Source organism: Saimiri boliviensis, chromosome 1 (assembly GCF_048565385.1).
Source record: "Saimiri boliviensis isolate mSaiBol1 chromosome 1, mSaiBol1.pri, whole genome shotgun sequence".
NCBI lineage: Eukaryota > Metazoa > Chordata > Mammalia > Primates > Cebidae > Saimiri > Saimiri boliviensis.
This window is the reverse complement of record NC_133449.1, coordinates 101485523-101497263: the sequence shown is the minus strand read 5'-3', so window position 1 is coordinate 101497263 and position 11741 is coordinate 101485523. Positions and strand designations below refer to the sequence as shown.

Sequence of the window (11741 nt, the reverse complement as noted above, 5' to 3'; positions counted from 1 at the left end):
AGAGGATAGGGTTAGATGAGGCTGCTGTCCCAGTGGAGCTGCTGCCCTGGCCAGGACTGCTTGTATCTGGATGCCACCGGTCCCAGGGCGAAACGCACGCCTTAGTGCACTGGGCCCTGTGTCTGGTTCTGTTCCCCACAGCCACGCAGCACCAGCTGGCTCAGGAATAAAGCAAGAATAAAGTGAGACGTCTCCCTCGCAGCCCTGTCCCACTCCCAATTTCCTAGAGGCAAGCAATATGACCGGTTCCGTGGGGTCTTTCCAGAAATTCTGGATGCATAGATAACCACATGATTATATGTTGTTTTGTTTTTGTGCCAAAATGCACACAGCATGCAGATCACGCTGTCTGCCCTTGCACCTTCTCCCGGACAACGCACCTAGACGTCCTCCGCAAGGGCGGTGACACCAGCTGCGGTCACCTTGGTCAGTTTAACCCGTCCTCTGCCAATGGTCGTTTCCAAATCTTACAAGCAAATGCTTTGGCAAAGATTTTCAAAGGTACTATTCAGACAGATGTTGATGAAAGACGAAGGCACCCTGTGAAAACCAGGCTGTGAGGCTCGGCCGGATGCCCAGCAAGGAGGCGTCTGTTCTGGTTTCCTTCCCCAACCAGGGCTTGGCCTCTGGGCTTGACCCTCCCCAAGCGTAGGCCTGCCCCAGGATTGGTCCCACCCTCTGGACCTCCCTTAGCACCCAGGAGGCCTGGCCCCACCCCTGCTTGGCCCTGCCCACAGGAGACCAGGCTCCTCCCTCAAGTGTGGTCCCACCTCCAGGAGTCCTGGCCCTGCCCCTTAAGGTCTGGCTTCTCCTCCAGGCCTGGCTCTACCCCCAAGATAATGGCACCTGCCCTGGTCCTGGCCCCACCTCTAGGAGACGGGGTTCCACCCCAAAGAGATCTGGCTCCCTCCACAGTCATGGCCTCATCCCCAAGCATGGCACCACCTCTAGGACACCTGTCCTCACCCTTTGAGGTCTGGGTCCTGCTCCAGGCCTGGCTTCACCCCCAGGAGACCTAGTTACACCTCAAAAAAATCTGGCTTCTCTCCCCAGTTACGGCCCCAACCCCAGGGCACGTGAGTTCTCTGCAGAAGTCTGGCTCCGCTCCCATGCCTAGCCCCACCCCAGGCGGCCTGGCTCCACCCCCAGGAGACCTAGTTACACCCCAAGGATATGGCTCCTCCCCCAATAACGGCAGGTCTGGCTCCGCCTCCAAAAGCCTGGCCCCGCCTCCAGGCTTTCTCCCTAGCTTGCCCAGACCCCACGGCCTAGTTCCTGGGCTGCTGAAACTGCCTGCCTGCTGCTCTGTTAGTGCCCACTCCCGCCTCCTTCTCAATCCCTGTCCATGGCCATTCACTCTTCTCAAAACCCTCCAGAGACATCGCGCCCCCAGGGTGAGGACCAAGCCCGAAGACTGGAACTGGGGCTTTGGGGGACTTGCCTCCTGGCTTTTCTGTGGCAACACACACGTGCTGCTTCCAACCCCACCCCGCTGCTGCTCCCGCTGCCCAGAGTGCCTCCACCCTGCAGACCCTGCTTCCAACGGCAGGCCAGGTATCTGTTCCCCCAGGACCCGGGCCCCGGGCCCCCAGCCAAAGCTGGCCACTCCTCTGTCGCCCAGTGCCCCCCGCCCCTGACAGAGCTTACAATTCTAAGAGCTGGCAACATCGACTGCGAGCCTGCATTTTGCTCGGCTCGTTTCCTGGCATCCTCTCCCTTAATCCTCGAACTGCTTAGGGAGGTCAGACCATTGTTACTGTTGCCCCAGAAGAGGAGACGGGGGCGGTTTGTATCCGTGTCCCCTGGGCTCAGCACATGGGTTTTGCTGGTTGAAAGAATGTGTAAATGGGGTGGACAAAGGAGGAAAAAGAGGCAAAGACAATTCCAGTTTCCATGGCAACGGAAAGGCTACAGGACCATGAACACAGGGGGAGGAGGAGGGAGGCGCCCTGGGGAGCAGGACCAACCAGTGGAATTTCAAGATCCAAGGGACATATCGATTTCCTGTAGTCCAGAAGTTCTCACCTGGAGTCAAGTTCACCCACCAGGGGCTATTTGGTAATGACTGGAGGCATTTGGGGTTGTCATTTTGCTTAGGAGGTGGGCGCTATTGGCATGCAATGGATTGAGACCAGGAATATGGCAAAATGTCCTGCAGTGCACAGGACAGCCCCCAAACAGTTATCCAGCCCAAAATACCAACAGTGCAGAAACTGAGAAGCCCTGATGGAGTTCAACCCCGTTCTGGGTTAAATTTTCTCTACAACATCCTCCAGCCCTCAACAGAGCTCCTTTCAGTCCTTGCTTAACCATTTCCAGTGATGGGGAGCTGACTACCTCTGGAGGCAGCTGGTCCAAGGTGATGACCAGCTGAACTTCCAGGGGAAGTTAAGCAAAAGCCTCCACAGCCAGAAAAACAAGCGCTTGGCTGTCACTAAAGGGCTTCAGGAGGAGACACCCCCGTGAGCAAAGACACCAACTTCAGGCTGTCCTTAGATCCTCCTCCATAGAGGGGCTTCCAGAAACAAGGGGCCTGGGAGGAGTTCAGAGGGTCCTGCTGGTTCTTGCCTTAGTGTATCTCAGCCTGGAGCAGCAGGGTGGAAGTGGGGAGAGGCAAGAAGGAGGAAGGACTTGGCCAACTTCATTCCTAGAGGTAAAATTATGTTTCTGAAATATTGAAGCCTGATTAATGATTTGCATGTGGAAGTATTTAGGGGGAAACATATGTATTCTGAGAAACATCAAAAAATAAAATGGATTGGTAGATGAAGTGATGGATGGCTGGGTAGATGAATGAATGGATGACTGGATGGATGATTGGATGGATGGAGGGATGGATGGATGGAAGGATGGATGGATGGATGGATAAATCGATGGGTGGGTGGGTGGAGAAATGGGTGGATGGATAGATGGAAGGGTAGATGAATGGGTGAATGAATGGATGTGTAGATGGGTGGATGGGTGGACAGGTGGGCGGGTGAATGGATGGATGGATGGATGGGTGGGTGGGTGGATGGAGGAATGGGTGGATGTATGGCTAGATGGATGGATGGATGGCTAGATGGATAGGTGGATGGATGGACAGATGGATGAATGGGTGAGTGGATGGACTAATGGTCAGATGCTTGGGTAAATAAATGTATAGATGTGTGATCAAGCAAAGATGGAATAATTTTTATTGTTCTATGATGAAGCCTATGTCACAGATAAGGAAACAAGAGCCAGAAAGGTGAGGGAAATCGCTCAAGTTCTCCCAGCTAGTGAATCATGGGGCCAGGTTTTGCACTTGGGCTGGTTTCGCAGAGCCATTTCTGCACACTGCTGTCAAACTCATCTTTCCCATCATGGTTACTGAGGGGCTTGGGAGCTCCAGGGTTCATGTGGGAGAACCATACTGTCAGAAGCCTCACCAGAAGCTTTTATCTTGAGGCTGCATTTGCAGGGCACTCTGTACAACAGCCTCAGCGGCACCAATGGGGATAGTGGGGTAGGAACAGGTAAAAGGTGTCAACATGGGCACCCTTTAAGGAAATCAGATGCTGTCCCTGTCCCAGAGCTCCTTTAGAGGCCAGAACGAGAGCAGTGCGCTGGAGACAGGCAGGCCCTGCTCTCATAGAAGTGCAAGTTTTTTTTACCTCCTCATTATGATTTTACTAACAGGTTCTAAAGCAAAGGTTCCTAACCCTTTCCATGCCATGGATCCTGTTGCCATTCCATTGAAGCCTTTGGGTCCCTGCCCAGAGTAATGTTTTAAATTCATAAATAAATGCACAGACTGTCATCAAAGCCAGTTACACACACACACACACACACACACACACACACACACACACACAGAGAGAGAGAGCTCTAGAAGGAAATAGGGATTTCTTTATAGCACATTAAATAACCAGCTCTAACCATCCCATCTCCTCTGCTAGAGGTGGGCCTGTGTGGGGCGGTCAGCCACTGTGGAATCCTGCAATTCTGGTTTAGTGCATTAACCCTGGGGGGTCTCACTGACCTGGGCAACCTGGGCTCGAATGCCAGTTCACAAGCGAGGCACCTTGAATAATGACATCACTCAGCCTGGGTCTTCTCATCTGTAAAGTGGGGTGATCACAGCGCCTGCCTGGAGAAGAGGTAAAGACAGTGCTGGTGTGAGGTGTCTGTCTGGACACTAGCTGCTGGGTCCCTATTGAGGGCTCTGTGGCAGCAAAGTCACAGCTGACTGATCTCCCTGAGTCCAGGGTCTGTGTGTGTGTGTGTGTGTGTGTGTGTGTGTGTGTGTGTTAACGGTTGGTGAAAACAAGCACATACATCTTTCTTGCTGTGTTCACAGGCCCTCAAAGTCCTCCACGAGTACCACGGAATCCCTGCTCCTGGGGGGTCGGACACCCACAGCCTGCTCTAACACACACGCTTGGCCTGTCCTTGTCCTCCGAGCAGTGGGAACTTTTAAACCTCTTGAGCTCAAGTGGCTGCGAGAATGTCCAGGTCGTTAGAGGGCAGTGACACTTGCCCCCCTCAACCCCCGTGGGCTGGCAGGCTGATGTTTTGCTTTCTGTTCAGCCTGGAAGGGAAGCAGGGCCAGCCCTGAGCCGGGGACAGGCCTGTCAGGGTCCCTTAGACCTTGAGCTGGGGAGAAGGGAGGCTGTTTTCGTGCCTGTTGTGTCCCTGGGGCCAGTCAGCCAGGAAGGTCACCGAGGGCCAGGCCCCTCTACTCACCAGCCACACAGCTGTTTTCCTGAAAGCTCTGGCAGGATGGAAAAGCTCTGGTCCAGCTAGGAAGTGGAGACATTACCCAACTGAGTGATCCCAGCAGTGGCTGGGGGCCTGGGTGGCCACTTTACCTGCAGGGGAGGAGTGTTGCCCACTCACCTCCCTGCCCCTGGGGCCCTTGCATCCAGCCCTGCCGCTTTTGCCTGGGCCAGAGGGGGAAATTGAGGGCACTCAGGTAGGGCAACAGCCAAACACATGGCAGGGGTATTCGGCCGCGACCGTCCGGGTTCCCGGGCAGGGAGGAGATTTCATTGACTAGAGAGGAGTGGCCCTTCCAGGGAGAGGCAAGCCTTGCACAGCCTGTGCCACCGGAGTCCAGCACGGTTCAAAGCCCACTTCTGGCTGAGCGGTGAGGGACCAGTTCTATAAGCTCTCAGCTTGCTTCTCCATTCAGTGGGGATTGTAAGGCATTTAGTCCTAAGAGGGAGCAGGTGCAGAAGGGCCCGCATGGGGTAGGGGAGAAAAGTGAGCCAGCACTAATGAATAACAGGCTCCCTCTGGGCCTCGGCTTCCCCAGCTGCAAACTGAGAGAGCTGGCCTCCAGACCTGACCTGACCCCTTCCTCTTCCCTGGAAACGGAGCCCAGCCTCCTCCCTAGCCAATCATTGAGCCTCCTGCTCTCCCTTAAAAGCTCATTTGGGATCAGATGCGATAACTCACACCTGTAATCCCAGCACTTTGGGAGGCCTAGGCAGGAGTCCAGGGGTTTGAGACCAGCCTGAGCAATGTGGCAAAACTCCATTTCTACAAAAAAATACAAAAAGTGGCCGGGCATGGTGGTGCATGCCTGTGGTCCCAGCTACTTGGGAGACTGAGGTGGGAGGATTGTTGAACCCAGGAGGTGGAGGTTGCAGTGAGCCGAGATCATGCCACTGCACTCCAGCCTAGGTGACAGAGCAAGACCCTGTCTCAAAAATAAATAAATAAATAAAAGCCCATTTGGTTTAGTTTTGTGCATGGAACGTGGAGAAAGAACAAAAGCACCACCCCCGACGTGGCCTCCACTCCATCAGAGTCTAACTCCTCCGATCCTCCCCAGGTGGGGCTGCCTCCACTCACACGCGACCTCATTCTTCATCACACCAGACACAGCGGGCACCGGACTTTTCCCACCTCAGGTGCACCAGTGCACGTTACGCTGTAACCCACATAAACAGCACTTGTCCTTGCAACATTATTTATTTATTGCAAAGTAGCTGTTTTTCTCATTGAGAGCCGCACATACTCCTTGCAAAAATCTTCAGAAAATCAAAGGTGTAATGAGTGGAGGGAGGAGAAGGGGCCGCTAGGACTCAGGACTCATACTGGGAGCCCTGTGGTGCGCAGATGCCACATGGTGATTTTTAAAACTCTCTCTGTAAATGTATTTATTGATTGGTTTCCAAATGTAAGATCATACCTACCTACCTGCTTGCTGCTATATATATTTTTTTTATCATATGCATGGATGTGCACATGGACATGCATACACTCGTGTATATTCACACTATACATCTATGCCTATAATGTTTTTATTTCATTGTACACTCTTATGAGATTAGAACAACGAGGATACTATAGTATATCACCATCAGAATTTCCGGACACACACGGGTACGTTTTTTGATGTGGTGCCATCTTTCCAGCTTGCCCTGCAAGCCTCCAATCTCGTCTCTTTTCCACCCACCCCATGCTCTAGGGGCTGACCTACCCCACCCCACTGAGCCCTCTGCCTTCCAGTTGGATTTGGCCAACAGGAGACCAGGGCAGAGCAGAGAGTGGGAGGATAGAGCAGTGTACCTACCCACTGTCTCCTCCTGGTTGCTGGTGGTGGGCAGGGGCCTCCTTCCCTTCTGAAAGCCTCAGCTCTGCTTGATGGCCCTGGTTCCAGGCCTATGGATGGTCCCAGCTCCGCTCTTTCCAGTCCTGAGTCGCTTCCTATCCTTTGATAACTCCTTTCATCACCACCACCCCTGCCTCCTGCAACACACCTTTAAATATTACCCCTTCACTAGGTCCTTGAACTTGCCCACCTGTTTCTAATCGAGCACCGTCACTGCATTCCATTCTGTGCAAGTTCATGGGTTCATGTCACCAGGCCTCTCCTGAGGAACCATGGGTGGTTTCTGATTTTTTGTAAGAATTGGGAAACCCCATTACTCTTCTTTCTTCATGCTTGCCCTTGTGCCTGTCTTTGGGATGACTTCTGGGAAGTGAAATTGCAGGGTCCCAGGATAGGCACATTGTAAGCATCTCTCCCTCCCTTTTTAAACCATCTCTTTTGATGATCCTGCAATATTCCACCTGGAGAAAGCAGCATCATTTATTTCACCCTCGCCTCTTGCTGGACGTGTAAGTTGCTTCCAATATTTTCTGTTGCGAATCACGTTGAGATGAGCATGTTTACGTGCGAAGCTTCTGCATCCACGATTGCTTCCTGGCTGCCTAGTTTTGTTGAATCAGCTCAGAGAGGACACACAGGGACCTTTGAGGCAGTGTTTGACAGTTCATTTAAAATAACCATCCTTGCCAAAGTTCAGCTCTGACTGAGACACAAAATCTAACCATCATAACTGCTTTATCTCTAGATGTCTATGTGTATTAGTGCACGTGGGCTGCCATAATAAAAACTCCATGGACTGGGTAGCTTCTGAACAACAGAAATGTATTTCTCGCAGTTCTGGAGGCTGGGAAGTTTAAGTTCAGGACCCCAGGAAACTCGGTGTCTGGTGAGGGCTTGCTTCCAGGTTCACAAATGGCGCCTCCTCACCGTGTCCTCACATGAAGGAAGGGCAGCACTAATCCCATTCACGAGGCTCTACCCTTAGGACCTCAGCACCTCCCACAGGCCTCACCTCCCAAAGCCATCACTTTGGGTGTTAGAATTTCAACAAAGCAATTTTGAGGGGGACGCACTCGGCCTGTATCACCGTGTACCCATTGGCATTGAGGCCATAGCATTTCCATTAAGAGGACAGCATGTACAGTCGCACAAAAATATGTAACCTTAAAAAAATTAAGTGGCCAGATGTAGTGGGACACGCCTGTAATTCCAGCACTTTGGGAGGCCAAGGCAGGTGGATCAACTTGAGGTCAGGCATTCGAGATGAGCCTGGCCAACATGGCAGAACCCAGTCTCTACTAAAAATACAAAAATTAGCCACATGTGATGACTCCTTGCAGTACCAGCTACCCAGGAGGCTGAGCCAAGAGAATCGCTTGAACCTGGGAGGCAGAGGTTTCAATGAGCTGAGATTGTGCCACTGCACTCCAGCCTGGGTAACAGAGCAAGACTCCATCTCAAAAAAATGAAAATAAATAAATAAGCAACAAAAATCTAGCCTAAAGCTTCCCCCAGAACGACTGCTCCCACCCGCTGTTCCTCCTGCAAACAGAAGCTGAACATGCTTGGCCATCAAGTTCCAGCTGGGCTAACAGCACGGGAAGAGGGCTGGGCTTGGGGCTTCTGCTTGGTGCCCTCTCTGTCATGGCACTCCCTGAGACCTCTGTTCAGAGAACAGAGCCCTTTCTGGTTACAAGGGGTCTGTCATCCATTGCTGCTCTCCGCATGAATGAATTCCAGGACTCATTGAAAAAGTGAGTCACTGGAAGGGAGTCTCCAGCATGTGCTGCAGAAAACCTCATGATCCAGCGTGCACCTTTCATTCCACTGTCGGATCCAACGCCTCTGAAGTGCTCGTGTTCCCCTCTGGAGCCTCAGAGCATCGTCTGTTCCTCTGACTCCAGCGTTCCTCCTAAGGAACCTTTGCTTTCTCTTAAATTACGCAGGTGTTAGGTGGACTCTACCCTCTCTGCCCTTGAGGAAATCTTGTCCCTCTGAGGAAATGCCAAGCAAGAGCCACATGCACGTGCGGGCTCTGATCCCATCCCCACTCCATGGGACCCTGCTGACAGCCCCCCTACTCCAGGGCTGGGTCACTTCCCAGTGGAAACCAAGGGGCAGGTCGTCTTTGCATCCATCCACCCACCATTTCCAGGAGCGTTTGTATGTGTGAGGTCGCATGCCTTGTGCTCCTATTCTATGCCGCGCTTGACAGGCAACGTCCGGTCTCATCCGTACAACAGCGCTGTGAGCCAGGTATTATCAGCCCCTTGTGCAGATGAGAAGATGGAGGCTCGGGTAAATCCCCCTACTCATGCTTGAGAGTGGTGGAGGTGGGACTCCAGCGCTGAGCCACATGTGTGGAGCCCGCCCTTTCTCACCATGCCACGGCCTGGAGCACCTCCTCAGCCATATCTCAGAGCACCCACAGAGCCAGGGAAGGGGAAGAACACCCAGAGTCAATTGCAGTGAAGGTGCTGCCGCCACCTGGAGGGCTGCGTGCAGCAGCTGGGCATGAGTCTGGGTACGAGCCCTCTGCTTCTAGCACAAGCCACCCACCTAGCCCAGGAGCAGCTACAGCCAAGCTGGGTCTCAGAGCCACACGGGGCTGGGAGCCAGCCCACCTCTCAGCCCTGCTGTGGTGTTCCCTGCCTCCTCTGCGCTCCTGTGCTCTCCCTCTGCCTGAGCCCTGGGGCTGTGGAGACATGACCACACGTTGCATGGCTTACAGCAGAAATGTACCCTCTCTGTCACAGTCCAGAGCCCAGAGCCAGAAATCAAGGTGTGTGCTCCCTTCAAAGTCTCTAGGGGAGGACCCTTCCTGCACTGACATGTGTGGACAATGATCAGCACCACCACAGGGGTCCTGGGGAGACTGGCTGGGCTGAGGATGCCCTGCAGAGACACTGGGGTCCCTCCACTCAGGCACCACAGCCAGATCTTCCCTGGTTCTATTGGACGGGGTAGAGCCGTGCCTGGTGGCTCCAGGCATTGCTGGGCTTGTGGCTGCACCACTCTGGTCTCCTCCACCCTCTTCATGTGGCCTTTTCTGCGTGTGTCTCTTTGTCTCTTAAAAGGACACCTGGCATTGGACTTAGGGTCGCCCCTCCCCCAGTACAGCCTCATCTTAACTAATTACGTCGGCAAAGAGCTTATTTCCAAATAAGGCCACATTCACAAGTACCAGGGGTTTTGACTTGAACATATCCATTTTGTTTTGTTTTGTTTTGAAACGGGGTCTGGTTCTGTCACCCAGGCTGGCGAACAAAGGTGCAATCTTGGCTCACTGCAGCCTCCACCTCCCAGGCTCAACTGATCCTCCCGCCTCAGGTACTGAGTAACTGGGACTACAGGTGTATGCCACCATGCCTGGCTCATTCTTGTATTTTTGGTAAAGACGGGTTTTTGCCATGTTGGCCAGGGTGGTCTTGAAACTCCTGAGCTCAGATGATCTGCCCACCTTGACCTCCCAAAGGTGGGATTACAGGCGTCAGCCACTGCTCCCAGCCTTGGACATACCATTTTTTTTTTTTTTTTTTTTTTTTTCTGAGATGGAGTCTTGCTCTGTCACCCAGGCTGCTCACTGCACCATCTACCTCCCACGTTCAAGTGATACTCCTGCCTCAGCCTCCCCTGGGTAACTAGGGCTGCAAGTGCACACTACCACTCCCAGCTAATTTTTGTATTTTTAGTAGAGATGAGGTTTCACCACATTGGCCAGGATGGTCTCTATCTCCTGACCTCATGAGATGCCTGCCTCGGCCTCTCAAAGTTCTGGGATTACAGGTGTGAGTCACCACACCCGGCCTTGGACATATCTTTTTAGGGACGTAATTCCCCTCTCTACACCCTCCAATGAAAGCAGGGATGGTCTGGCCATGTGCCTGTGGGGGGGGGGGGCCCATGCCTCTGCAGGGCATTCTCACCCCTGGTCAGCCCTCTACATGACCCTCTGTGGTTGTCACTATCATTGACGCCACCTAAGAGGCCACGTAGCCTGCCCACAGCCACACAGCTCGAGCATGGTGAGCCTCATGGAGCGGGTGTGCTGACCCCGTGCCCCCCCACTCTGTCCACCAGGGTGGGCTGCCTGTCCCCAGAACATGCAGAGGTGGAGGTGGCGGGACCCTTGCAGGGGTTTTCAGGTTCACAGGAGAGGTGCGCGGTGCACAGCAATGTCTGTGTAGGCCCCACCGGGCCCAGGGCTGCAGATGCTGGGGGTCTCGTGTGCAAACCGTGCTGGGTGTGAGTGGGCAGCACAGCCTCAGGGTCGGGTGCTCCCCAGCGGACGCATCCCTGTGTCCTCGGTGGGACACAAGATCCAGAAGGGGAGGCCTGGTCTGTTCTGCTCACCATGGCTCCCAGCACCCAGCCAGGCCCCATAAGCACATGGACTACGGGAATGAACTCCCTGGTGTACAGGGGAAGGAGAAGTCCAGCCTCAGTTTCCCCGCCTGCACTGAGGGGTGGGCAGGACGCCTGACGTCCATTGGCAACTGCCCAGGTGCGCCACCTGCTGGACGGCCGGGGCAGCACACCTGGTGGGAGCCATCTCCAAAAAGCCCCAGGTGTTCAACGTGGCCCCCTGGTGACCCACCCTTCCCTCAGAGGCCACTCCCTTTGGCAAAAAAGGCCAGGAGCTTCATTCTTCCCGAGTCCACCCACGCCAGGCGCTGGTGGCACATGTACCCCACGCCCCGTGACAGGCAGGGGCCAAAGGCAGAGGCAGAACCTAGGCAGTGGCCCAGGAAGGATACCTGCATCCAGGGAGTCTGAAACCTCTTCCTCGGCACACTCACACTCATCATCACACACCACGCACACTCAGACACACACATACACGGTCACACACCCACACAAATGCACCTTTCACATACACACTGGTACATGTACACAGCCACAGCTCACACATCTGTACACACACACTGCCACACACTTATACATCCATGCATGCACACTGCCACGTGCTCACACATACATGCACACACTGCCACAGACACATCCGTGCATGCATGCTGCCACATGCATACACATCCACGCACGTGCACTGCCACATGCCCACACATATGTGCAGGCACACTGCCACACTCACACTTCCATGCACACACTGCCACATGCTAACACATACATACAAACACACTGCCACACACTCACATGT

At 53.8% G+C, this 11741-nt stretch overlaps 1 long non-coding RNA gene across 1 annotated transcript in view; it reads right to left on the bottom strand.

Moving 5' to 3' along the window:
* Nucleotides 1-3689: 3689 nt before the first annotated feature.
* LOC141584859 (uncharacterized) overlaps nt 3690-11741 on the bottom strand; it is a 41536-nt gene continuing 33484 nt past the window's right edge. Inside the window, exon 3 of the long non-coding RNA XR_012518093.1 lies at nt 3690-4111. This is a non-coding gene — a long non-coding RNA (uncharacterized LOC141584859). The remainder of the gene's footprint in view (nt 4112-11741) is intronic.